This window comes from Pelodiscus sinensis, chromosome 4 (assembly GCF_049634645.1).
Source record: "Pelodiscus sinensis isolate JC-2024 chromosome 4, ASM4963464v1, whole genome shotgun sequence".
Taxonomy (NCBI): domain Eukaryota; kingdom Metazoa; phylum Chordata; order Testudines; family Trionychidae; genus Pelodiscus; species Pelodiscus sinensis.
In genome coordinates, this window is record NC_134714.1 from 83,045,140 (window position 1) to 83,072,655 (window position 27,516).

Genomic DNA, 27,516 nt, shown 5'->3' on the forward strand with positions numbered 1-27,516 from the left:
GTGAGAACTGATCATTGGGTGTGAGATCCCTTGTTAGACCAGAAATTAGCTTGTTAACTTGCGATTCATAGCCTGCGCTTATGTTTTTCTTTTACCAGTAACCTTAAGTTTCCAAACGTTTTTACTATCTTTTATTAGAATCTGCATCTCAAGCTCCATTGCATGAATTTCTGTTTGGTTTTACTGTGAACCTGTCTACGTGCACTGTGCTTCCGAGAGTGCTGAAGTGAGGTCAAACCAGTAAATGGGGGTGCTCTGTTTCAGTGGAGGCAGCAGGTCAGTGTGCAGTGCTGGTGTTCGGCAGATTGGGGCTTGGGCACTGGAGTAGAATAAAGTGTAAATTTCTGTCTAGCTGAGGGTAAGAGCTGGGCTCACAGAGCCCCAAACAGAGCATCTGTGTGGCCAGCAGGTGGTGGCTAGGGAGAGCATGGGCACAGACTGGGCTCCCTCCCCCTGTAAGCAGGTGGTAATAGCTCACCTAGGCACCTCTGCTAATGCCCAAAGCGGTGACAGGGGCACCATATTCCAGGAGAATATTCCTTGCAGCTCATTTTGTGGCCCTTGTAGGGGCCAGAGTAGGGAGCCGTCCGTTTGTCTGACCACACATAGGTCAAGTCTCCATTACTGCAGAGTGCCACTCCCAGTTGAAATTGAATGAACCGCAGTGGGCAGTTGGGCTGACCGCAAGTTGCCAGTGTGGCTGGTGAAGCGGGGAGGGCATCACCTTGAGAGCTGTTAGTGAGCCTCCTGGAGGTGCCGACCACCCCATCTCCCTTCCTGACACATGAACCCTGCCCCAGGCATTGAAGTCCTTCTGACCCTTTTCGATGTGCACATGAGAAGCCTAATTGCCTTGTCACCTTCGCTGGAGGAGCTTGATCTGCTTGAACAGTGGGGATGCATCCAAACGTTCACACATGCCATCTGCTCCAGCAAGATACAGCCTGTCTCTGCCGCCCCCTTCCTCGCTCACCAGCTCTTTCCCTCTCCCAGCACTGCTGCCTGCTCAAGTGAGTCTCTGAGAAGAGTGAACAAGCCAGGCACATTAAAAACTTAATGCAAAACTAATTTGTCAGCCGTAAACAAGTGGCAAAGGCTTTAGTGCATTTTCTGCCCGTTTTATTCCATTCACCAGGCAGAGGACGAGTGCCTCCCAGGCAGCCCGGCGTAATGAGATCTGACTCGTTGGCATGGTGATGGGAGCACAGCGTAACAATGGAGCCCACGCCATGCAGGCATACGAGAGAGCTGTTCCCGCTGGGAAATGACGAGAAGGAAACCAAGGGAGCCTCCCCCACAGTGCAGGTGGGGGGTGCCAAGAGACCAGTTACAGCTGTTTCATGGATTTGGGAGTTGTGATAGGAGTGTCACTGAAGACGCTGGTCAGGAACGAAACTGAGGCAGGGTGAGAGAGAGGGGCAGGGTTCATTGCAGAGATGCAGCCCTACTGCTGGATGTGTATCCACACTAGTCACTCCTCTCTGGCCTGCAAACCTCGGTGGGAAGAGCAGTCCCATTGGGGATACCCAATGCCAGAGGGCTTTGCACATCCAGAGCTGCTTCCCTGGGGGGCCCAATGTCTCCCCCTGCTGGGAGACTGGACATACTGGACCCTGGGGAGATATGCTTAGTGCCTCTCACTGTCAGAGGACACAAACGTCCAGAACAGCCTCACTGGGGATACCCAGTGCACGGAGGATGGGCCTGCCCAGAACAGCCTCTCTGTGCCATGCTGGTAACACTTCCTGTCCTGTTTGAAAACAGGAAGTAAGGAGGCAGCTGTGAATGTGAATAGACTAGTTGATAGACGTTCTTCAACCCTCAGAAAAGGATCGAGTCCTATGCAAAGACGAAGCCCGGTCCGTATTCCGGCTATAGTCGGGTCTGGTGGACTGAGAGGGAACAGAGTCCCCATCCAGCTTCTTAGGGGAAGAATGGGAAGGGATCGTGGATGGTGGGGCTGACATGCCTATTAGAGAAGCATGGCCCCTGCAGTATCAGCTGCCAAGTTTTGTTCTGAGTTATATCTGTGGCACCGGGTTATTGGGCTGCAGGGTTATAACCAAGAGAAGGATCTGGATCTGAATGTTTGGGCACATTCTTGGTCTGGTGGAGCTAGTGAGTGAGCGATCTGCACATCTGGCTGGCAGGACCCCAACAATCTTGCACACTGCTTGCATCTGGTGCATGCCCTTCAGTTATGGACACCTCATCGGCAAGAGCAAAAGTTCATAGCTGACAGCCGAAAGGGGCTGGAAAGACTGACTTATGATAAGAGCTTAACGTTGGCTCTGTGGAAACCTAATAGCAGGCTGCAAATAATGGGGGAGTGCAAACACCAAGGCAAGAGAGAAATCATCTAGGATGGTAGGTAAAAGGCGAGAGAATGGAATTAAATTAAGAGAGGAAAAATGTAAACTGAATCTCAGGGAACACTTGCTGATAGTGTGGTTGGTGAGTCTGAAGAATTTGTCCCTATAGGGAAGGAGTGGGATGTTTTATTACTACACTGGACAAAGCACCAGCAAATGGACCACAGGGAAAGCTTTGATCCCAGCGAGGTGGGCTGGAATGGACCTGTTAGTGCTTTTCCATCTCTAACCTCTCTGTATATTAGTCAAATGCCAACGAGCAGCCAGCTCCGTAGGGAGATTCGCCTTGAAACTTCTCATGGTTCACTGAGGGCAGGGACCTGAGCTTGAAGTTTCCAAACAACTCTTTGAAAATTGTCTCCAGCTGTCTCTTTTTCCCTCTCTCTGTCAATTTCAGTAGCTTTATTGGCATGTCTAGTTAGGAGGGTTGCCAAAGTTAATACATCAGCTATCTATAGGGTAAGCTTCACAATGGTAATGGGGGTTTAACAATGTGGCTATTATTATCCATCTCTTGCTGTCTCTCTCATATATTTATAGGGAGCCAATCACTGTAAAATGCAGTCTCCAAGAAAAGCAGAGGAATCATTGAACCGGGCACTTCCTTGTCTGCAGGGAGTTCAGCCATTTACATTGGACTTTCTATCCTTTCCCCATCTCTCCTCCTCTCCCTATTATTGTAAGTCAATGGCTGCAAAAAGGTGGCTCTACAAGGGCATCCATGCGTTCCTTTGTCTGGTCATTTCTCAAAGGGTGACCCTCATTGCAGGAACTAGTACTGAAGCTGTCCAGTACCCTCGGCTCTCTGTCTGCATGCCAGGGGAGCTCAGCTGTCTTGATGAAACTGTCTCCAAGGGAGCCTGTTTCCAGACCACTGAGAGTTGAAAGCTAAAGCCCAGACATCATTTTGAATTGGACTCGGTACCAAATGAGAAGCCAGTAATGGGAGTGGAGTCCTCAGATGAGCGTCCCTTGGCAGTCAGCCCCGCTCAAGAGTCAAGCTGACCTGTGTGGTACAGACAGGAGTTCTTCTATGAAGCTGCCCCAAGAAGCCTAAAAGAAAGAGGTGTAGCCATCCAGCCTTGAGTGCATGTAGATCACAGTTGTTAAGTCCTTGCCCAAAGGGAACAGATACAACCCCATGGCAATTCAGAAGTGCCTGGCTGACAGCATGGAGGAGGGCACAAACCTCGTGTGGATCGTGAGGTGAACTTTTCTACCGGGTACTTATCTGCTGCTAGTACAGTGTCACCAGTGCCATAAGCTTTGGTAGTGCAGCTCAGGGAGAGCGGAGTGTTGACAGCCTATTGCTCATAGTCCCACGACCTCATATTAATGTTGAAAAGCAGTGAGGACATGGGTGATCCCTCCAGGGCTGTGATGCTCCCTTGTGGATTGCCAGCGCCTCATGGTGAACCATCAGAGACCACCAACTGACTGAGCAGCATGAGCTTGTGCTCTGTCACTATAGGGCACAGCAAGAATGAGATGATTCTTTGGCAGGAGTGGGCAAATACCCATGGGCCAGATCCGGTTCGCCAGGGTTAGCCTCAATGGGCCGCCACTGCTACATTTAAAGCGGATTGCTGTTCCTGGCCCTTGGGAGGTGTGGGAAGCAATGTCCCTGCCTGCACCGCTTCCCTGCACTCCCATTCTTCTCCAAGTCAGGCCCAAACACTTATTCCTTTCAACCCTAGTGTCATAGGGTGGCAGGCCCCTTTAAGGAGAGATGGGCAAAGCCCCACCTGTGACATAACTAACTCTGCTCCCCTGAGAGGAAGGAGGAGGGTCAGGTGATCCAGTCAGGCCTGCAGGTAGATAAGAAAGCGGCAGACAAGAGAAGGATTTGCAAATGGGTGTGACAGTGGAAGGCTTTTGCACTCACCTGAGTCAGCAGATGGCTGGCAGCAGCAGGGAAGCAGACCGGCGGAGAAGACCAAACTCCAGACAAGGTAGGAAGGGCTTCACCCAGTTGGGACTAGAGCAGAAAAGTGTCTAAGCTCCAAAGGGAAGGTGGACCTCGGGGAAGAGGGGCTGTACCTAGCATGGGTCTGGGGTGAAAGAAAGGAACTTTGAAAAGGAGAAATTCTCAGGCAGGAGGGGCTTGAAAGGGGGTAATGACTGTAGGTTTGTGTGCTAGTTTGAAGAACTGTCCCAGACTTCATAAATGGATCCCAGAAAGGGAATGTGGTAAGCAGTTGGACTGTGGGGCACTGAGCAGAAGGGGAAACTGAGGCAGCATATTGCAGAGCTTCCCCACGCTTCAAGGAGGTACTCAAAGGCAACTGATGTTATTGTACCTAGCAAGCCAATTACAACGGTCTGGGCTGGTTAATTTTGTCAAGGCTCCCCACAAAGGAGAAAGCTAGGCTCTTTCATCCAACTGAAAGCAGAGACTTTTTAGTTCCCTGAAATAATGGCCTTCATAGCCAGAAGCCTTTGCAGGACCTGATTGTCCTCTTTCACCTCTGCTGTTTGGCTGCATCCCACCTTAAAGCAAATGGAATGTACAAAACATGATGTTTAGACTAGCCCTGTGGGTGAAATCCTGAGCCAGTGTATCATGGGATGCCCCTGTATCTTTGAGAGGCTATCAAGTTAGGCCAGTTTGGCACCCCTCACCTATGGCAGAGGGATTGATGTTAGCATACTATGGAAAGCTATGAAATGGAAGTGCCGCCTCATCCTTGACATGAGCATCTCTGCCATGGTGCTATTAGAGATGCTGTTATTCTGGCAACCCAGGAGGTGGGACTATCAGTTTTCATCACAGTTTTCTCCTGCTGGGCTCTTTATGTTGAGAGGATCAGAGCAAATGCTGTTGTAATTATTTCTTTATCAGACTAATGCAGTAGGATAACATGTCTGTCCTCCTCCCATCTGCACCCCTCCCATCAGGAGGTACATTCCTAATGCATAGCTATTGAAATCAGATGTGAGCAGATCTAATTGATTTCAGCTTCCTTTGGTCATAGGCCCTGTACTGCTACCAGCTGATTGAGGCCCTCTTTAAGGTCATGTGGTTGAGAGCTGTTTCTTCCCCGCCCCCACTCCACCAAATGGATCCGATTCTTTCCTCAATGTAATAGCCGTACTGAACTTGACAGTGCTGAGCAACACAGACACATGAGGAGTTCTCATTATAGGCAGGACTGGTTGCACCACTTATTAGTCAATTAGTTTGTCACTTCTCATTATAAGACTCTGTTTTCAGTAACATTGTCTAACTTTGACAAGTTTGGCACAAATAGATAATCTCAGGTTCAATTTTTGGTGGGTTTTTTATTAGAAAGTTTTAGCTAAAACTGCTTAGTTACTTCCAAGAATGAGTCAGAGGGCCCATGATGATAGACAAAAAATTGTGAGATCCATGATGATGATAGAAATTCTGATGAGCTTTTTTTTTTTTAAAAAAAAGCTCAAGTGCCCACATGCTTTGGAACAAGGAGTTGAAAGTGGCCTTTGTCAGGAATGAACCTTGTGCCATCTCCTTGAAAATCTGCTTACACATGGCCAAATATGAGTTTTTGAAAAGACAGTTTGCACATGTTCAAGAGAGACTAGCTAGACCACAGTTAAACTCTCTAAAGAGCAGCCTTTAGCACAAGAACTCCCCTCCCCTCACACACACACTTCTTTCTTTCTCCAATTTCTTATCTCATTCACTAGCCATGTTCCAACTTCTGCCACAAACGAAGTAAGGCTTCAACAGACCACAGCCATCTTCATTAAACAACCCTGATTGATCTCCAGCCAAGCCCATTCAGTACACTGAATGAGGCTAGGGTGGCCAGGCATCCAGTTTTTGATGGAATACCTGGTTAAAAAGGGATCCTGGAGACTCCAGTCAGTACAGCTGACCAGGCTGTTAAGTCTTGTCATCAGCACAGCAGGGCTAGGCAGGCTCCTGGAAAGCAACTAGCAGGTCCCTGTGGCTTCTAGGGACATAGGGGGCCAGGGAGGCTCCACATACTGCCTCTGCCCTGAGCCTCCGCTCTGCAGCTCCCATTGGCTAGGAACCACAATCAATGGAAGGTGTGGAGGCAGCACTTGTGACCAGGGGGAGCTCATGGAGCCTCCCTGGCACCCTGCCTAGGAGCCACTGTGGGTAAGTGCTGCCCAGACCCTGTATTGCCTCCTATGCCCAACCCCTGTGTCTCAGCCCCAAGCCCTGAACCCCTCAGTTGCAGCCCAGAGCCTCTCCAGAACCCCAAACTCCTCAGCCCCAGCCCTGAGCCTCCTCCTGCACCCAGACTCCCTCTCAGAGCCCGCAACCCTTCGTGTATCCCAAACACTTCACCCCCAGCCCAGAGCCTGAACCCCTACCAGAGCCCTCACATTCCCTCTGCTCCCCAAACCTTTTATCCCCAGTCTCACCCTCAACCAGAGCCCTTGCCCTTGCCCAGAGAAAGCGAGGGGAGGGGGTGGGACCTCAGGGAAGGAGTGGAACAGGGTGGAGCCCCAGCCAAGAGACAGGGCAAGAATCAGGACAAAGGTGTTCAGTTTCATGCCATTAATTAGTAAATTGGCAATCCTAAGGCGTGTCATGGGAGAAAAATAATATGTAACTAATGACTATATCATAACACACATGCAGAAGATGGTAAAACTTGAGACTGCACAACAACCTTAACCGTGGCATTTTCTAGCTTTGGAGTGTTTGATTTTGCAACTTTAAAACCGTTTTTTTAATGTAATCATGTATCACTTGGTTGAAATAGCCAATTAAAGCAGGACTACTCAACATTTGGCATGCGGCCTGCAGTCCAGTTTCGGTTTTCAAGGGGCTCAACATGTGGCCCACGGGCGAGAACCAAAACAAAAAAGTAGTCCATGGTCTTCTGTTGAGATGTGTTTTAGTAGTTAAATTCCTAAACTGTCATTGCTCATTAAAAGTGCTGCCATATCAGTGCAAATAAGTAAATATTGCATTTTATTAATATCAGCAGAACTGACTTAAATGGGGCCTACATGTTGTGTAGTGTTAGCTTAATCTTTGTATTCGTGTCAGTGTGAAAGAAGCTATTTGCATATATATTTGCATGTGTATATACAACCTCACTTAAGTTGCAGCCCTCGTCATGTGCTGTGAGCATCATTGTGGCCCCCAGAGCTTCCAAAGTTGAGTAGCCCTGAATTAAAGGCTAGAGAATGGAAGCAGAAAGCAAATGCTCCTAGGCTATGTCTGCACTGCAGGCTTCTTGCACAAGAACTGTTTTGTGCAAGAGTTCTTGTGCAAAAACTCTTCCACGAGAGCATGTCCACACTGCCTTGTGCTTTTGCGTAAAAGCGTCCATGGCAGTGTGGATGCTCTCTTGCTCAAGAAAGCTCTGATGGCCATTTTAGCCATAGGGGGTTTCTTGCGCAAGAAATTCATGTTGCCTGTCTACACTGCCTTTTTCTGGAAGAGCTCTTGCGTAAGAGGGCTTATTCCTTGTAGGGAGAGGAATAACTCTTCCGGAAGAAGCCCTGTTTTCCGACGCTGTACTGTAAATTTATTTGCGCAAGAATAGCCGTTCTTGTGCAAAAGGCCTGCAGTGTAGATGTAGCCCTATAGTCTGGCTTTGATTGATCCCAGGGCTAGCAGTAGAAGAGAACTTTGCACCAAAGCTGGCTCCCATCATTTCCTTGGCTAAATATTTGCTGTAAATCCTGTATTGTGTTACTTTGAGGAAAGGTTTTGCTGCTCCCCCATGCAAACACACATACACTTCACTTCACCCAGAGCTAGTTCCTATCAGTTGGTTTTAATCATTCTCAAAATCTCAAATGTTTCTACTTTTGATCTGGCAGCTGAAAAAATCACTGAGTTCCACAGGGGGTCCAAATACATTCAGAAAGTGCTAGAGAGGATAATTGCCTAGCCTTCCTGGGCATGAAGAATCCTTCCTGTCCCCTCTGATCTCTTCATGTTTAGGAGGATTGGTCTAAAAGTAGGTAGGGTTGCCAGGTGTCTGGTTTTGAACCGGACAGTCCAGTATTTGCGCTTTCTGTTCGGGGAAACAAATTGAGAAAATAGAAATGTCCAGTATTTTCTAAATAAGGTGTAATGTAGTAGATGTCAAATGTGTCTGGTATTTTTGTTGAAACCATCTGGCAACCCTAAAAGTAGGATGGATCTTCATCTTGTATAAATGATCATATCTCCACCAGCTGATGATCTAGAAGTTGAGAGAACAGTGTCTTACAAGCTTTCCAAGTTTCAGAAATATATATATATATATAGTGTGTGTGTATCAGCTTGTTTTTTGGTTTGGGTTTGGGGCTCAGTGCTACCCCTCAAATATGCCAGCCTCTTATTAAACATAATTATCATGCAGCACTGAAGAAATCACGAGGCAGAGCAGCATTGGTCTAGAATACAGAATATTGAATCACTAAGTCAATCACAATCACTTAGATGTCAGCAAGTCACCAGGTCCTGATGAAATGCATCCCAGGATCCTCAAGGAGCTGATAGAGGAGGTATCTGAGCCTTTAGCTATGATCTTTGAAAAATCATGGCAGACAGGAGATTCCAGAAGACTGGAAAAGGGCAATTATTGTGCCCATCTATAAAAAGGGGAATAAGAACAACCCAGGAAACTACAGACCGGTCAGTTTAACGTCTGTCCCAGGGAAGATAATGGAGCAGGTAATTAAGGAAATCATATGCAAACACTTGGAAGGTAATAAAGTGATAGGGAATAGCCAGCATGGGTTTGTGAAGAACAAGTCATGCCAAACTAATCTGATAGCTTTCTTTGATAGGATAACCAGCCTTGTGGATAAGGGAGAAGCGGTGGATGTCATATACCTAGACTTTAGTAAGGCATTTGATACGGACTTGCATGATATTCTTATTGATAAACTAGGCAAATATAACTTAGATAGGGCCACGATAAGGTGGGTGCATAACTGGCTGGATAACCATAGTCAGAGAGGAGTCGTTAATGGTGCTAAATCCTGCTGGAAAGGGATAACAAGTGGAGTTCCGCAAGGGTCTGTTTTGGGACCCGTACTGTTCAATATCTTCATGAATGATGTAGATATTGGGATAGAGAGTACGCTTATTAAGTTTGCAGATGATACCAAACTGGGTGGGGTTGCAACTTCTTTGGAGGATAGGGACATAATTCAAAATGACCTTAGCAAGTTAGAGAAATGGTCAGAGGTAAACAGGATGAGGTTTAATAAAGAGAAATGCAAAGTGCTCCACTTAGGAAGGAACAATCAGTTCCATACATACAAGATGGGAAGCGACTGTCTAGGAAGGAGCACGGCAGAAAGGGCTCTAGGGGTCATTGTGGACCACAAGTTGAATGAGTCAACAGTGTAACGCTGTTGCAAAAAAAGCAAATATGATTCTAGGTTGTATCAACAGGTGTGTTGTAAGCAAAACTCGTGAAGTCATTCTGCCGCTCTACTCTGCACTAGTTAGGCCTCAGCTGGAGTACTGTGTCCAGTTCTGGGCGCCACATTTCAAGAAAGATGTGGAGAAATTGGAAAGGGTACAGAGAAGAGCGACAAGAACGATTAAAGGTTTAGAGAACATGACCTATGAAGCCAGGCTTCGTGAACTGGGCTTGTTTAGTTTAGAAAAAAGAAGATTAAGGGGGACATGATAGCGGTTTTCAAATATCTAAAAGGGTGTCACAAGGAGGAAGGAGAAAATTTGTTACTCCGTCCTGTCCTCAGAAACCAAGAGGAATGGGCTTAAAGTGCAGCAGGGGAGATTTAGATTGGACATTAGGAAAAAATTCCTAACTGTCAGGGTGGTCAAATATTGGAATAAATTGCCAAGGGAGGTGGTGGAATCTCCCTCTCTGGAGATACTTAAGAACAGGTTAGATAGACATCTGTCAGAGATGGTGTAGACGGAGTTTGGTCCTGCCTTGAGGGCGGGGGGCTGGACTCGATGACCCCTCGAGGTCCCTTCCAGTCCTATTATTCTAGGATTCTAAGTCATGGAGCACTGGGGAAGTTCCAGAAGACTGGAAGAGCTAATGTTGTTCCAGTTTTTTACAAAAAGGTAAATGAGATGACTTGGGTAATTATAGGCCTGTCAGTCTGACATCGATCCTGGGCATGATAATGGAGCAGCTGATATGGAACTCAATTAATAAAGAACTAAAGAGGGGTAAAGTAATTAATGCAAATAAACATGAGTTTATGGAAAATAGATCCGGTCTAACTTGGTATCTTTTTTTGATGCGATTACAAATTTGTCTGATAGTGTTGACATAACAGAAGTCTACATATGTTAAGTCTTTGATATGGTATGCATGATCTCTAAATAAAAAACTAGAACAATACAAATTACCATGGCACATAATAAAGAGCTTAAAAATTGTCTGATATGGCATAAACAGCAGGCATAAGAGGCAAGGGGAGGCAATGCCTTCCCTGGGTCTTAGTGCTCAAGCTGTCCTCTTTCTCCCTATTCTGACCATTCCTGAAGGCTCCCACAGCAGGCTGTTGCTGCTTGCAGACTGGTGACTCCGCCCATGTGGATCTGTTAACTTTAAAAGTGGAAAAACCCTCCAGCTCGCTAGAGCTATTAGCGTAACATTGAACCTGTGAAAGAGCCATTAAGTCAGGGCTGGGCAAGATGCGGCCTGGGGGCCGGATCTGGCCCCCCAATGCTTTGATCCAGCCCAAGGACTTTATCTGGCTGTTTTCTATTTATAGCTTGCTGCCTGTGTCACCAAATTTCCAGGCGGTGTCTCAGGCAACCAGATCCTATTTAAATGGCTCCCACCTCCCAGTTGCGGCACTACCCCTGTGGGAGCCAGAGACATGAGCCACCCCAGATGGCTGCCAGGCAATATGGTAGTGGTAAGGCCAAGAGCTGTCAGCCCTCTGCTGTGTTTTTAATTCAAAGCCCCTGGCCCCAGACAACTCTGAGGGAAAGCTAGTCCTCAGTGCTTCCCCTTCTGCCCCAGGCTCCATCTCTCTTTGGGGGGTAGATCTGGCCCATGATTACCTACCAAAATTCATTGTCTCCCACCCCCCTGTGAAAATTATTACCCACCCCTGCATTAAGTGGTAATGAAACAATTTATCAAGCATGTGCCAACTCTGAATTTTGTGACAAACCGTCGTTAATTACTATGTCCACAAGACCTTAGTTTAAAATTTGCTTTAAATATTTCATTGGTTAGTTGCAGAAGATTATAAAATCGCATCTCTAAAAATTCTTGCGTAGCTATTTAGATGTACAATCTGAGTATTCAGCTTTAGCCTTAAATGCTTGGATTTTCAAACATAGTTTTGTGAAATAAATTCTTCAAAAGACCACCCTTCTCTAAAATACACTTTTAATTACTGTAGTAAAAAAACTTGGCTTTCAAAGTCTTCCTGTCCTTTCTATTTATTCCCTTTTCTCCTTTCACCCCCTCTGTTCAAGAAATGCCTTAAGAGACAACATTCCTTTTTCGTCCAGATAGCTGGACAAATGAGCTTTCCTTTTATATCTGACTATTTGATTAACTAGTTTTAAGAGAACCCTCCACCACCATCAGTATCTAACTAATATATAAAATCCTTTTTATGCTGAAAATCTCTGGAAACATTTTTAACAAACATATAGAGTGAAATTTCATTAACATGTCTTGTTATGAAAATGACACACACAACTAGTATTCCTTTTTCTAAAAGCAATGAACTTTGTTACAAACACATTAACCATTCTGCTTAATTTAAAATGTCTTTGTTTCAATTAGTTTAAATATGTAGTAATCTGGAATGATTACTTTATGGAGACTTAAAAGTTGTTACAATTTCTATTTTAAATATGAGAAGGGCTGCATCATGTAGTTCATAATATTTAGTGGTGTTGTCAGCAGGACGACTGACTTGCCCTTACCACAAAGTTTTTGCAAATAAATCTGACAAACTTTGGTATATCAAAAAAATCTGTGACTGACCATTTTATTTCCAAATTTAGTGCTTTTAATTAGATCCCTTTTGCATGTCCAGTCCTAACAATCTGGCATAGTGGAAAACGTGCCCCTCTCTTGAAAAGAAATCTTAGACTTTTTTTTTTTTTTACCCCAAATGTTATTTGCTACATTTAAGTTCAGGAATTTGGCTGAAATGGAGACGGAAGACAGACAGGCAGGCAGGGCCAAAGGCTAGGGAGGTTGCCTACCCAAATAGCAGTTTCACCTACTACTCATTGCCCTCACTCTCTAGTCCAGTGGTTATGGACAGTTGCTTGTGTTATAGGAGATCCTGGTTCAAATCCCTCCCTAGTCTGTTCAGCAGGGGTTTGCATTGGCATTTCCTGCCCCCTAGGTGACTGTCCTTTGAGCTGAGACATGCTTGTCCAAACCCCTTCTTTCTCATGAGTCTGTCTTGTGACGGGGAGGGGATTCAGACAATGATCACTCCCCAGTGGCTCTCTGCAGGAGATGAAACCTACAATCAGTTGAAAAGAGTGTCTCTCTCTCTCCGTCTGACAAATGGGACACATCAGACTCACCCACAGCCTGGGCTTGGCCTTGGGGAGGCAGGCAGGCAAGGCACCATTAAGGATGCAGGATCTCGGCAGCAAGAAAGCTAAAGAAGTACTGATAGCTTAACAAGCAGGAGCTTTCACAGGGTCCTGTACTGGGAGGAGCGGGCTGCCCCAGCTGAGCCCTCTGCCCAGAGACAGATGTAGCATTTGGGGGCAGGGAATCTGTCCCCATCCTGGCTAGTGTGTTGCCCCATTCACCTGGGCTCTGACCTCTGTTCCTCCCACCTCAGTCCTGCTCCCTTTGAGCCAAATCTCTGGCCTGCTTCCCTCACCAAACTGTAGGCAACACTTCTACAGATGTCTGCCTCCGAGAAGAGAACCCTTCAGCTAGCTCTCCCCATTGAACAGTCCCTTCCACTGATGCTCCCTGCCTCCTCCTCTGACACTACTGTTCGCTGCTCCAGGACACGAGTTTAAGACCTAATGGGTAAACCATAGGCTGTGGAAGTCAGGAGTCCTGGAGGGCTATTCCCCGTTCTGTCACTGACTCCCTGGTGGAAATGAGTAAGTCACCTGCCCTCTCTGTGCCCCTGCATTTACCCCTCTCTCCCCTGGGACTCGAGATCCTGAGTTGTGGAGGTGCTTTGTGTGAAGTGTTCTGAGGGTCTCAGAAAGGAGGTGCTGGAGAATGGCAGAGGATTATCACTAATCAGCTGCACCATTCACGCTGCCACACGTTTTCGAACCCTGTAGCTCAGGCTGCACTGTGGGACCATATCAAATGGCTGCCTGTAATGCAGATCAGTGCTGACTTTATTGCTCAGTGGGATTAAAGCAAACATGTAAGCGGGGTCCCCAGCACATTCCTTAGCTGCCATCCTGATCCTCCCTTAATGAATCCCTCTGGCCAATGGCCCCGGGCAGAATTATTGCCTGTTCTCAGGCCCCAGATCCTTCCCCTACCACACTAGCCCCTTGCCTGCCAGCCCTAGGCAAAGACCCTATTACTAGAGCCTGCCAAAATCTTGGCTACTGCAGTTTGTTTTGCTGCCTTCAGAACTTGGGGTGATCCTGGCCCCTCAAATGCTCACTGTCATCTAATATTTGATTCGCAGCAGCCAGGGTCAGGGCCCTGCTCCCCGAGGTGTGGTACAAGCCCTTTGTAAGAAGAGTCTGTGCCCAGATAGCTTGCAATCTAACATGGCAAGACAAAGTGTGGGAGGCCAGAGACACCGAGGAGAGGTGACTTGCCCAAAGACACAACAGGTCAGCAGAGGTAGCAATAGAGCCCAGGTCTCCTGACTCCCAGGGCAATTCCAAGAATTTGAAGGGGCTTGACTTGAACTTCAGAGGGGGAATCCAATGAGAACTGGGGGTCTTAGGCTACAACGCCTCTGTGGTGCTGGAAGGGAGTTTTTCAACATGTGGGGTGAGCTATGCTGGGCAGCCCCAGAGAGATTGCCGCCTCTTAGCCTGCACCCCCAGGCTAAGGCAAAGGCCAGCAGGCAAAGCAGGCTGAAGTCTCTGCTGGTACAGGCATCAGCAGCTGCTCAGCACCACGGGGCACTGCATAAGAACTGCTTGACATCAGCCTTCATGCTGCTTCCTTGAGTTGCCACAGTTGAGCCAGATGGGGAGAAATGGCTGGGCCCGGTTGCTGCATATCCTCTGAGCTGGCAAATCCTGCCCTCTGGAAAGCTCCCTCTGTTTTGTGCTTCCTCTGTCAATGGAAATCATGCAGGGTCTTGGGCCACAATCCCCCTCCCTCTTCTATCTCCTGTGTCTGTCTGCATCCCAGCAGGCCCGTGTATGACCGCTGAACTCTTATGTATCTCAGCCTCCCTCTCCACACTCAGGCAAACAGGAACGTGCAATTAACATTGGCACTTTGTATCTCTCCCCAGTGCCTCCTTGCAGCAAAGACTTTCAGAGCACTTGCCAGCCATTGATACTTACAGCCCTTTGGGTAGCCACTCAGCATCACTGTAACCAATGTGAGTGGACAACTGGGAGCCCAGATTTCATCTAGCAGTCTGTGGTTGTGCCTACAGCACGATCGGGGGTGCAGGCGCAGAATGTGTATGTTGCGTCAGACACAGACACAGCCGTTTGCTGCTTACAGAGTTTTGCTAAGAAACTCAGACAGCTGTGAGGTGATCAATGAAAAGAGGTGCAATCAGTTCTCAAGGAATCTTGTTTCTGCTAAGCCTTCCCAAGAGCTAAGATTGAGGCTGCCTCTCTGTTACTGCAGCAGGAAAAGCAGCTGGCATTGAGTGCATCCTTGCAGACTCTATTAAATATCTGGGGTGGAGAGGGCACATCTGGAGGGAGCACTGTTCACAAAAGTCATTACCACTAGCAAGCTCCCAGCTGCTTGCAGCTGATCAAAGGTCATTGCCATTTTAAAACCTGGGAAATCACTAGATGACCCCAGAATCTATCACCATGTCTCTTTCCTCTGTGCCATGTGCAAACTACTAGAGCAGACAAGCCAGGTGAAGCTGAATCCCATCCTGGAGACAGCATTACTTCCAGAACAGGCAGGTTTCAGGGTAGGGAAAAGCTCCTGTGACCACGTGCTCAAGATTGCTCCACTTTTGTCATATCAGCCTATGACACCATCTGGCATGAGGGGCTACTACAGACATTACACAATCAGATTTGGCGCAAGCAATGACTGTAGCTCAAGTCAATGCTCTTGGACAGACCACCTGGGGTTCACCTCAGAAGTCAATTTACCAAAAAGGGGAGTTAGCACAGTGGCTTCTCACAGGGGTCATAGTCGCCCCATCCCTTTATAACTTAGGGTATGTCTACACTAGAAAGTTAGTTCGAACTAACGGACGTTAGTTCGAACTAACTTTCCTATGCGCTACACTAGCGCTCCGCTAGTTCGAATTTGAATCGAACTAGCGGAGCGCTTAGTTCGAACTAGGTAAACCTCATTTTACGAGGACTAACGCCTAGTTCGAACTAGCTAGTTCGAACTAAGGGCTGTGTAGCCCTTTAGTTCGAACTAGTGGGAGGCTAGCCCTCCCCAGGTTTCCCTGGTGGCCACTCTGGCCAACACCAGGGAAACTCTATGCCCCCCTCCCGGCCCCGGACCCCTTAAAGGGGCACGGGCTGGCTACGGTGCCCGTGCCAGGTGCAAGCCTGCCAGCACCCAGCTAGCAGACCCTGCACCTGGCACGGCACAGAGCCACCCACCCGATGCCCCCCAGCCCACCCCCTCTTGCCGGGACCAGGCTGGCGGCTCCCGGGAGCTTGCCCTGGACCGCAAGAGGCGGGCACCTTCCTGGGCTAGTGCGGACATCGTGGACCTCGTCCACGATCTCCGCACTAGGCACAGGAAAGTGGCTGTCTAGGGCAGGAGAGCTGCCAGCCTGGCCACCCAGGACCAGGTGTGCATGAAAATCAAGGGGGTCCACTGAGACCCCCGACCCTGAGCCCTGAGCTTACAATGGCCGTACTGGGTCAGACCAAAGGTCCATCTAGCCCAGTAGCCTGTCTGCCAACAGCGGCCAACCCTAGGGACCCTGGAGGGGATGGACCGAAGACAATGACCAAGCCATTTGTCTCGTGCCATCCCTCTCCAGCCTTCCACAAACTTTGGGCAGGGACACCACTCCTACCCTCTGGCTAATAGGACTCCATGGACCCAACCTCCATCACTTTATCTCACTTCCCTTTAAACTCTGTTCTAGTTCTAGCCTTCACAGCCTCCTGCAGCAAGGAGTTCCACAGGTTAACTATTTGCTTTGTCAAGAACAACTTTCTCTTACTAGTTTCAAGCCTGCTACCCATTCCTTTCCTTTGGTGTCCTCTAGTCCTTCTTTATGGGAACTCAGAAAGAACTTTTCTGAATGCACCCTCTCCACCCAACCCCTGCTTTTAGAGACCTCTATCCTGTCCCCCCTCCGTCTCCTCTTTTCTAAGCTGAACAGTCCCAGTCTCTGTAGCCTCTCTTCATCTGGGACCTGTTCCCAACCCCTGATCATGTTAGTTGCCCTCCCCTCTCCCAGCCTTTCTCTTCCCCTCTCCCACCTCCTTTTCCCAGTCTCCCCCAGTTTTGTTCAATAAAGACAGAGTCAATGTTGGAAGAAACGTTATCTTTATTTTGTACATCAATAAGAAGGGGTGCTAGGGAAGGGTAAGTGGAAGGAGGTGAGGGAGGAATGGGGTACGAGCCCCCGATGGGGAGGACTGGGCTGGCTCTGCGGGCTTCTGGGGGTGGAAGCTCTCCTGCAGCCCCCCAATTACTCCCTCTCCCCAGATGGCAGCCTGCGGCAAGTGCAGCCGGGCTGATGGCCGAGTGGTGTGATGTGCCCAGTGTGGGCACTCAGGGCACTCCAAGCCAGAACTTCTTTGCAAGCGGGGCACCCCTTAGAACTGTGTGTCCGGGGTGGGGGTTGGGACCCTTTAAGCGCAGCCCTCGGCTAGCCTGAGACAGTATCTCCATGCTCTAAGTCCTCCTTTTATGCCCTGCCGGCACTGCTTCCGGCCATCATTAAGCCCTGTTCAGAGTCCACTCAATGTGGACTTACTAGTTCGAACTAGCAAAACGCTAGTTCGAACTAGTTTTTAGTTCTAGATGCGTTAGTTCGAACTAGCTTAGTTCGAATTAACTAATTCGAACTAAGTTAGTTCGAACTAGCGCTGTAGTGTAGACGTACCCTTAGAGATAAGTGATGTGCCCAAAATGAGATGCTGTAAGTTCACTTATGCTGATGACCTGGCACTAATGACACAGGCCGCAACATTCAAAGAAGTGGAAGACCTCCTTAGTGATGCTCTGAAGAGGATGGAAAACTACTTTTGGTACTGCAATCTCAACACTTTTTGTTGGATTGGGGTTATCCGCAGTGTTCCTAGTAAGTTGAGTGCTTGGGTGGCCACCCAGGAGAGATTCAGGTACTGCCCTGCTGATTGGCAGAGTGTCCACAGCCTCACACTGCTGGCAGCATGTGCTTCTACTAGTGGTGCACATCTGCACATGCCTCAGTGCATGTAACATTTCTCCTGCACGTGCATGGAGAAAACTAGGGGGAATGTTGGCCAGAGCTTTCCGTCACAACAATTCTAAAGCTAAAATAATGCTGCTAAAAAATTTGAGGCAAAGCAACTACCCAAGGTAACCCCCTGCTACTAGAAGTCAACATCTGAAGCAGATAAGCTATAAAACACAAGTATATTAACAACCTCCAATAACTAGCAGGTGCTAACTGGGGTTGTGATGGTCAAATACTGTGAATGGTAATGCTGGCATAACTTTACTCCACGGCTGAGTACTATGCACTCCCTCAGCTAAGTAGGACTATGACTTATAACTGGCACCCTGAAGTCCACTTTGCTGTCTTGGCTTCCAGTCCTCACAAACTTCCCTCCTCTAATTATCTGGTGACAGATGGCTCCATTGCATGTGCACAAGAAACCTCTTGGAAACCAAAAGTTCTCACTCCATGATAACCACCTTTACTTGCCTCTCACTCATGTTAAGTCCCCCTGACCATTCTGGGCAGCTTGAGCTGCAGTTCTCTCATCCAGCTTCAACCCAGAAGACACCTATGGGACGCAATGGAGAGACCTTGATGTAAACAACAAGTACATCATATAATCTCACTGCCGAACCAACTGATTGCTTGTTCTACTAAAGACAATAGATGGTCATTAACAGTGACAGGACATCACATAGAAGATTTGTGCACCAGGTGCACACAGGCAAAATTAAGAATTCAGCACTGTGTAAATGCAGAGGCTCTCAACCATTAAGTATTTTGTATACAAGTTTTTTTCATTTCCAGGAGATATACCAAAGGTTCACTCTGTATCTTCTGAAGCCCTGGAATGGATTTCAAACCTGTTCCCTATCAGTTTGTGAATGTTACTACTTGCATGGGAAAGAAGCAGCAGTATACGCATACTTGTGTTCGTGTTCATCCAGTTTAGCATGGCTAAAAAGAGACGTGAAGACCTCACAATACAGACCCTAGCTTGAGCTAGCAACCTAAAGACATTCAAGGATCTGGGCAGGCTTGCCCAGCTCATGCTGAAATGCATGTCACTGCATCTTCTCTGCACTAAATTAAAACTAGTATCATGCCTCTGAGTGCATTGTAAACATACACTGCCTCTTAGACCCTGGATCATTGGGTAATAAGCAGAACGTTCATATCTTTGACAGCTTTCTTCCTGAGGGATCTCAAAGCACCTTTCATACCACCTGAGGATCCAGCCTAGCCTGTATCAGTGTAACTCCATTGATTTCAGTTGGGCAGTGCTTATTCACACAATCCGAGGATATAGATTTGTAACTATAGAGATTAGTAACACACTACAGAAATTCAGCCACCTCAAGGGAGGTACATGGCTACCTTTCTCTGCCAAACATGCAACTGCATTGAAGAGAAGAAATGAAGAATAAAGTGCTCAGTTGCTACAGGGTTTGAATGACAGTTAAGCCCTAGTGGGAAAGACAGAGGATACTCTATCCAGTTGCAGTTACATGAATCGGGGCAACGTGGGTTATCCTTGGAGCTGTGTAGAGCTGAGGACAACCTTTCCACAAAAAGTAAGGGCTGATGAGTGATCCAGGCTTGGTGCTGAAGCAAAATGTGAAGAGTTCAAGGTTGTGTGGGTCAGAGGGTGTGAGAGGCTCAGACAAGCTGGGGCTGACCTGGAGAAGCAGAAAGGTTGCTGGGATTGTCTGTTTGCTCCTTCAACTTCTATTCTGAAAGGGAGGCAATTGTGGAGTAAAGAGCAGGCCTAGACTCGTGTGCCCTTGAGTTCTAACCCAGCACTAGAGGTGAGTTCCTTCCCCTTACTGAGCCTTAAGGTCCCTTTCTGTGCTATGGGATTTTAGAACCTTTAGTCAGTGAATGTTTGTTTGGGAAAGGCTAATCTTTCTTGCCTGCTGACTGCAGAATTCTTGGGTCCAGTTGATCTAAGTCAGTGGGTCTGCACTGCGACAGCACCCTCTGCTCTCTGGATGATGGGTCTAGAGCAGGAGTGGGCAAAAGGGCCTCCGCAGGCTGATTCCAACCCGCAGAACGGCTGGATCTGGTCTGCGGAGGCCCTGCTGTTCCCCTGCCCCCAGGCCAATTGGGATCTGGGGGTAGGGGAGCACCCCAAGCCTTCTCCGCTCTGCCCCAGCCCTGCGAGTGGCACACGGCTCTTTAAAGCACCGCGTGCCACTCGCAAGGCAGGAGCAGAGAAGGCTTCGTATGCTCCCTGCCCCCAGGCCTTAATTGGCCTGGGAGCACATGAAGCCTCCTCCCACTCTGCCAGGATCACATGCCGCTTTGAAGCACCGCACGCTGCTTGCAGGGTGGGGAGAGAGTGGAGGAGGCTTCACGTGCTCCCCCGCCCCCATGTCAATCAGGGCCTGGGGGCCAGGGATTTGTGTGAAGCTTCCTTCACCCTGCCCGGCCCAGTGAGAAGTCTGCAGCACTTCAAAGTGTCATGTGCTCATTTCAGGGTAAGAGGAGGCTTCCTGCGTTCCCCAGGCCCTGATTGGCCCGGTGGTGGGGCAGCGTGCCAAGCCTCTTCCAGGGTAAGGGGGGCAAAGGGGCTCCCCCAGACCAATCATTGTTTGGGGGTAAGGTAGCCCCACCCTTCCTGTTTAGGCCCTGCTCTTTCTGGGATGGTTCAGAACTACTTCAAAAATTTTTGAAGTGGCCCCCGGGCCAAAAATTATTGCCTACTCCTGGTCTAGAGGCATCTGGTGTAGGGTCCCTAAGGGCTAGGAAATAACCTTGTGCAATGGAAACAGCAAATGCCTGTGGAGAAACTGTGGCTTGTTTATCTTTCCAAGCAGACGCAGCTGAGCTGAGTCACCATCTCGAAGAGAAGAGGGTGCCTAGATATTATGGTAATGGGAAGCATTAGAAATGAGTGCGAGACCGAGGCAGCAGATGCCTCGTAGCAATTGGATTGATGAATCCTAGCATCCTCCAATGGAGTACTCTGCACATGTGCTCCTCAGAGAATAGAATGCTGGCACCCTGGCCAAGAGACACTTAGGGCTGCAGAGGAAGTGGGCATGGACAAGTTTGTCCAGCCAAAAGGAAGAAAGAACCTTCTAGGTAGGGTGGCTGGATATCATGATATTTGGAACTTTCTTACATTGGCACCTATTACACTTCACCCCTTGTCACGATTTTTTTTTCCCCCCTCAGTTGCTATCTGGTTACCCTACTTCTAGAGGATGTGAGTGTTGGAGAAGAAACGGGCAACCCAGGAGTAGATGGAGTAAATGGAACTGCTGTATTGCCCACGCACATTTACCTCAGACATTCAACACAATGTCCGAGTGGCACCAATTGCACCCTTTTATCTATTTTAGTATGTGAATTCACATGTCGAGCACTACTTTCCCTAAAACCTTATTTAGAATGTTAACTGCCATACAATGTCTGTGAACAGGCAAGTGATGGAAGTCCCCTGCTAAACTCAGACTCCATGAGTGTGCTTCCACTTTGAAATGTACAAGAGCTCTTGTACCTCTCAAAGATTGAAACACTGAGTTGAGCCCTGCTGGCCCCAGGCTCCACCTGGTGTTTCAATCTGTAAACTGCACATTTCAAAGCTGAAGCACCTCACGGAGCCTGAGGTCAGTGAGGGACTCAGAGTCCCCCGCTGGCCCTTAGCTCCTTGCCATGTTTCACTGTGAAATGTACAACTGCTCCAGCAGGGACTCTTGTACATTTCAAAGTTGGAATGCTGCTACTGTGCCTCTGCCCTCTCCCACAGAGCTGGAGGGAACCAGCTTTTAAGCCGGCTCCCCCCAGCACCCCTTTCGCTTCTCCCCCCGCCGCCACATCTTTGTGATAGAGGCAGCAAGTGGGGAGGGGGGAGGGGGGGGGGAAATGACTAGGTGACAACTCAATAAGCTTTTGCTTCTCAGATATTGACTAGTCAATGAGTCGCTTACATCCCTATCTGTACCTGGCATCAAAGGCTGTAGACTACAGGCCCCACTCTGTTTGTTTCAAAAGACAGAGCGGGAACTCTCCTCCCTAAAGAAGGACCATTGCATGTTGGGACCTGTACTCTCTGGGGGGCATCACCTCTATTAAAGAGCCACTGTAGAACACTTCATTGGGAGAAATGGCAGGGCTGAGAGAACAACCAATAAAAATTACCAGTCATGAAGCTTAGTGTTTTGAATGAAACTGGAACAAACATAAGCTGAAGTGTCACAGAAGTGTCCCTCAATTCACTGGTTAATCTGATTCTCTATTTAATTTGATCAAAATCTCAGGCGCCTCCTTACCTCAACTCCCACCCTTTCCTTTGATCAGTTGTGGTTGCTCCAGGCACTGTTACTGGCTGAGTCAATAGCTTGCTAGAGAAATCGCATAGTTATTTAGTTAGGATAAAATCCCAAAGCAGAGAGACCCATGCTAATAAAAGGCAACTGCAGTTAAAAGGGTGCTTTACTCTAGTTCCTGTGGGTGCTGAGCCAAGGTGGCCACTTGGGGAAATTGGATCAACTGCTTAGTTCTATCAAAGGGAGAGAGGAGGTCTTGAAGAGAAAGGTGCCATCTTGGGGAGGAAACTGCTCCTCTAGGGCAGCCTTTGCATTTCATATTTGAGAGATGCTTAGCAGAGAGCACAAACTGGTGCCCCTATGCAATACCAGGAGAAGTAGGCTGTGGAACCTTCCCTCTACCCTAAGGAGGTGAGACGGGAGGGGCAGAACTAAAATAGGGAGGGCAGGCTCAGCAGAGTCCTGATAGTAGCAATGAAATAAATCTCAGTGGCTTTGAGAATTCAGGACAAAAGTGACTGTATTTCATCCAGTGTTTGGTGACCATCAAACCATGGCACAGGTGCCTCATGCAGCACTGCTGGGCCAACCTCAGGGCTTATCTGTATCCTCATGGCTCCAGGTGAACTAGTTTCAGTTGCATGGCAGTCAAATCCCCAGTGCCATGTGAAGCAGTTCCACAGGGAGTCCCTGTGGGTGATCGTCTGAGCTGAGCACCCAATTTGCCTGACTTGGCCTAGAGCAGGAAAAATGTAATCGCCTGTAATTCTGTTCTTGCTGAACCTTTGAGACAGGCCCAGTCCTTGGCCTAGCATTGATAAATAAAGCCACACACAGGGTGCTGGAATAATGTGTAGAATAGGGTGCTGAGAGTCACTGAACCAAACTGTAAACCCGCTCTAAGATAGAAATCACTGCAGGCCCTGCAGCATGCCTAATTCCAGTGCTCGTCCCCACACAGTTCTGTGGCTATCACCAGCGCTCTCTGCCCTGTTCGGTCTTGCTTTACCTGCTCTCTGGACCAAGAGGAGCTGGCCCACAGACTTAGGGGTTGTTCTCTGCTGCACTGCCGTAGTTGGTAGTGTCTGTGGGGCAGAGCCTGCCTGGGAGTGGCATGAGGGAGTGAACAAAACATTGGGCCAGTTTTGTTAAGTATCCCATGCAGCAGAAGGAACACAGCCAGGCCAGCACAGCTAAAGTACTAGCATTTGTCGAGGGACCTAAGTTGCAGGAGGGGGCTGGTATATGTGAAGCAGGGGGCAGCATGGGTGCGGGGGTGAATCTGAGAGCCTGTCTGTGAAAGGGGGAGGCTTGTGCTGAGCAAAGGGAGACAGAGTAGGAGGGGGAGAGGAAAGGAGCGCAGCCCTTTGGAGAGGAAGATGAGGAATTGCTAATGCAAGAAATCAAAGCATCTTCATACACACCCTGTTCCCCATCTGCTTGCCCCCCTTTTCTTCAAAAGGCCTGTCAAGACTGAAATATTACTTTGTTTCTGCCACATCAGCCCAATTAACCTTGCCTCAGGGCTGCAGGTGAGCTCTGCAGTGGGAACTCTCCAGGGCTCACCGTCAAGGGCATACTGGCCTCCGCAGCTTCCCTGCAAAGAGATAAAGAGGAGCCAGATTTCCCTCTCCCCAGGAGAAGTAGAGACACCACGAAGGTTAGTTTTGAAATGAGGGGAGGGGAAAGGCCTGTCTCCCAGATGCTGAACTGCCCAAAACAGGTGCTTTGCAGTGCGCTTGGGCACTGATCACTAGGGAAGGCTGGGATGGGCATGGTAAATCAATTAAGCAGTGGGTAAGATCTAGAGTGTAAATGGACCTGGGATCTTTGGCTGGTTTCTTGGAACCAGACAGAACTTGTTCGGGTTAGGTGAGATTGGGTTCTAAAACCCCGCACCTGTGGGCAGGTATGGGGCCGTTTGGGGCATGGAGAGTGTTGTAGTGTCAGAGGGGTTTTGCTCGTGAGGCTTCTGGCTGGCCAGGCAGGCAGCTGCAGCACTTTGTGGGACTGGTTTGTGGCCTGTTTGGGAAGGTCTCCAGTCTGGGGGCTATAGAGACCCCCAAATTTGAGCAATTCACCCTGAGCAGATGCCCTCAGCGGTGCCCAGACCCGTCCCATCCCAGGTACATAATTCAACTACAGAGTCTCCTGGCAATAAACTGATGTACATAACTGATACATGAGATGCACCTTAAGCTAGCCTGCTTGCTTCCCTATTTGTCTTTTCTTATGTTTCTAACGGGTGTGACTATGTATTTTATTATAATAAATTTATATGTTGGCTGTGTTGTAAGGGACCTACAGGCCGCATCCACGTACTTTGGGACTTTCATCTACCTAGATGGTGAAGAGCTAAAGCATAAGGTTGATATATTTAACAGGGTGTGTTAAAGCAGACTGGCACAGGGGCTTTCCTAAATTCATACCCTTTAAACTTTAACAGGTACACCACATCTTGGAAAGAATCAAAATAACCAGTTAGAACCAAAATATGATACTGTGGAGGGCAGCTGATCAGAAGGGGTTAATGCAGGCTGGAGGGAGAATGCGCAGAACTCTGGCCAACGTGAGGGAGGCTTTTAAAGAGCCAATCAAGGTTTGGCTTGCTGGGGCAGCCCTTTATATAAGGAGCTGTCCAACAGAGAGAGCTGGTTAGGCCCTGACCAGAGAAGGGGCTGGAGTAGGACCTCTTTCCTTCAGAGATGGCACCTTTTAATAGAACAGTGCTGGGCAGGCTTGGGGAGGGAGAGGGAGGCTCCAACCTGATACCTGCCAGGCAGCAGGCCTTGCTAAAAGGGCTATGGGGGAAGTGGCCCAGGGAACAGAAGGCAGTGAAGGGAAGTAGAGGAAGGCAGGACAAGGCTGCTGCCAGAGGATCCCTGGGTCAGGACCCTGAGTAGTGGGTGGGCCTGGGTCCCCCCCCTTTCCTCCTTGCATCACACCTTGCCATCAAGGCGAGGCCCATGCAAACTGTGGCTTGCCCCTGAGACCGAGGGGCTGGGCTTGAAGGCCACAGTGTCAGTAGAGACTAAGGACTGCCACTACAACCCCTACACCCCAGAAGGGGGATGAAGACCAGTGGGGTGGGCACTGCCAAAGGGCAGTGTCCTTAAGAGAACGCTGTGGTTGTGGAGCGAGGTAAGTCTGGAACTGAAGCATGGGGTGAGGATGGGGGAAGATGCCAGCCAGAGGGAGGTGTCCTGCACACAGAGCTGATTCCCAGTGTTACCAGCAGGAGGTGCCACAGTGGTAAATTATGCCCCATGATAGATACGTAATTGCAAAAGACTCAGGTAAAGAATTGATATACAGGCAGTCCCCGGGTTACATGGATCCGACTTGCATCGGATCCCTACTTACAAACGGGGTGAGGCAACCCCATGCTAGCTGCTTCCCCCCAGCAGACCAGGGAGACGCAGAGCGGCTTTTCTCCGCAGACACCTCAGCTTGAGAATAAAGGACTGAGGGAAGTGAGGTGTGGGAGAATAAAACTGAGCTCTGGAGAAATGTTTGGCTAGAGTTTCCCCTACAATATGTACCGGTTCCGACTTACATACAAATTCAACTTAAGAACAAACCTACAGTCCCTATCTTGTACGTAACCCGGGGACTGCCTGTATATGATAAGTTGAGATCACTGATATGCTAACCTATAGGAAATAGTCACTCCAACATTAGTAAGGGGAGACAATACAGAGAAGGGGGGGGAATCCCTAACTGAATATACATCGAACGTAATGGCATCAGTGTAACGTATTATAAAAGCAGCATCCCAGCTTAGCAGCAGAAGGCGAAGGAGATGCAGTCTTCCTTGGGCGGTGCCAAAATAATGGCCGCTGGTGATGTTGATGAGGAAGATGTCGGCTAACACTTCATGGTATGAGTATATGATGTAGTATCTCTATCTCCCTTACTGAGTTGGAGTGTTTGTGACTGCACTTAATGTCTGGCTAAACTTTATCTGGAAATACAAAAATTCCTGTAGTGTGTGTCTTGCATCGGAGCTCATCAGGGTTCCCAACTATAGAATCATCTGAATAATACTGGACCTCATCTTGGGGCAAGAATCAGTCACCCTTCAAACTGATAACTGGGGATTCTTAAGTAATCCATATAATTAAAACACAATCTAAATATTGGACCACTACCCAGCAGGCTGCCAAGTACAGCAACTGTCAAGTTGTCTCACCACACCCCGCTTTAGTTATATGGGTCCGATCGCTCCCGTGTCCCCCTCTGTGTGGAATCCATATGACTGACCTGCCCCCTGCACCAGTAAATGGGGTGTGTTCAAGCTAGTCTGGGCTGGCACAGTGAAGAAGGCCTTTCTCTGCGCAGGGGATTCAGCCACCCAGACACTGTTGGTTTATTTTGCAGGAGACAATGATAATTTTCTGCCTGCTGAACACTTTTAATTAACAGCTCAGAGGATGTGGGACAAGAGTAATAATGAACATTCCCTTTGCATATCAAAAGGCAGCATCATTAATATCCCTCCACTTGCAGGAGCTCTCAGAAAGCAAAAGGGTCACAAGCAAAATACCCACAACTCAGATGAACAGCTCTGATCCATGTGAATGGCATAGACCCTGCCTGTAGAAAAGAGCCAGCAAGAGGTCTGCAGTGTCAGTGTATGGTTGACAGAGCATGTGCATCCACATCTGCATTTGTGAGCAGTATGGGTGCACAGATTAGTGCTTTTGTGAGCATTCTGTGTGTGGCTACATGTGAATGCTTGACTGCAGTTCTCACACTCTGTAGGTCAAACACATTGCACCCACCAGTGGCTCCTAGTATCCGTCCATTCCCTCCCACAAGTCTCCTGTGTGCCACTCTTCCATCCCCCTCTATTTCAGGGCCTCCATGCAACTTCCCCCACCTCCTGCCTTATACCTAGGGCTCGGTTTGTTCCCCTCATTTCTGAGCATCATCCATTCTCTCCCTCACATGCCAGGGGCTTTGTTAAAGCTCCCATTCTCCATTCACCCTCTCCACCGTCCACCCACAGTTTTTCTTCTTCCTGAGGAAGCTAGGTCATTCAGGGCACCGGCCTGTTAAACACTGTCCAGAGAAGGGCCAGAGATGAGCTGAAGTATTGTTCAGATGGGATGGGTGCCGTCAACCAGATGTTTGAGCTATAGACAATTGCAGAGTTGCCTGTGGCTGTGCTGGAAAAGGGGCTCTGTGTGTTCTTCATTTGCCCCCTACTGATTTGCTGGTACCGAGTTGATAGGCGTTTTCCCACTGGTGCTTAGAATAATCCCTAAGATCTTAGTACTGATCAGATACAGCATTCAAAAGTTACCCCCTATATTCTAGACAGTCCCAGAAATGCCACTGAGACTTGCACAATTGGCCAGTTAATGTGCACAGTGTACACACACAGACTGTGTGTGCACACACTATACCACGTGGAGCAGACTCCAAGTCAG

General features: G+C 48.4%; 1 long non-coding RNA gene across 1 annotated transcript in view; it reads left to right on the top strand.

The window, feature by feature from the left end:
* Positions 1 to 4,156: 4,156 nt before the first annotated feature.
* The window catches only part of LOC142829000 (uncharacterized), a 30,820-nt gene continuing 7,460 nt past the window's right edge, over positions 4,157 to 27,516 (top strand). Inside the window, exon 1 of the long non-coding RNA XR_012903212.1 lies at positions 4,157 to 4,324. This is a non-coding gene — a long non-coding RNA (uncharacterized LOC142829000). The remainder of the gene's footprint in view (positions 4,325 to 27,516) is intronic.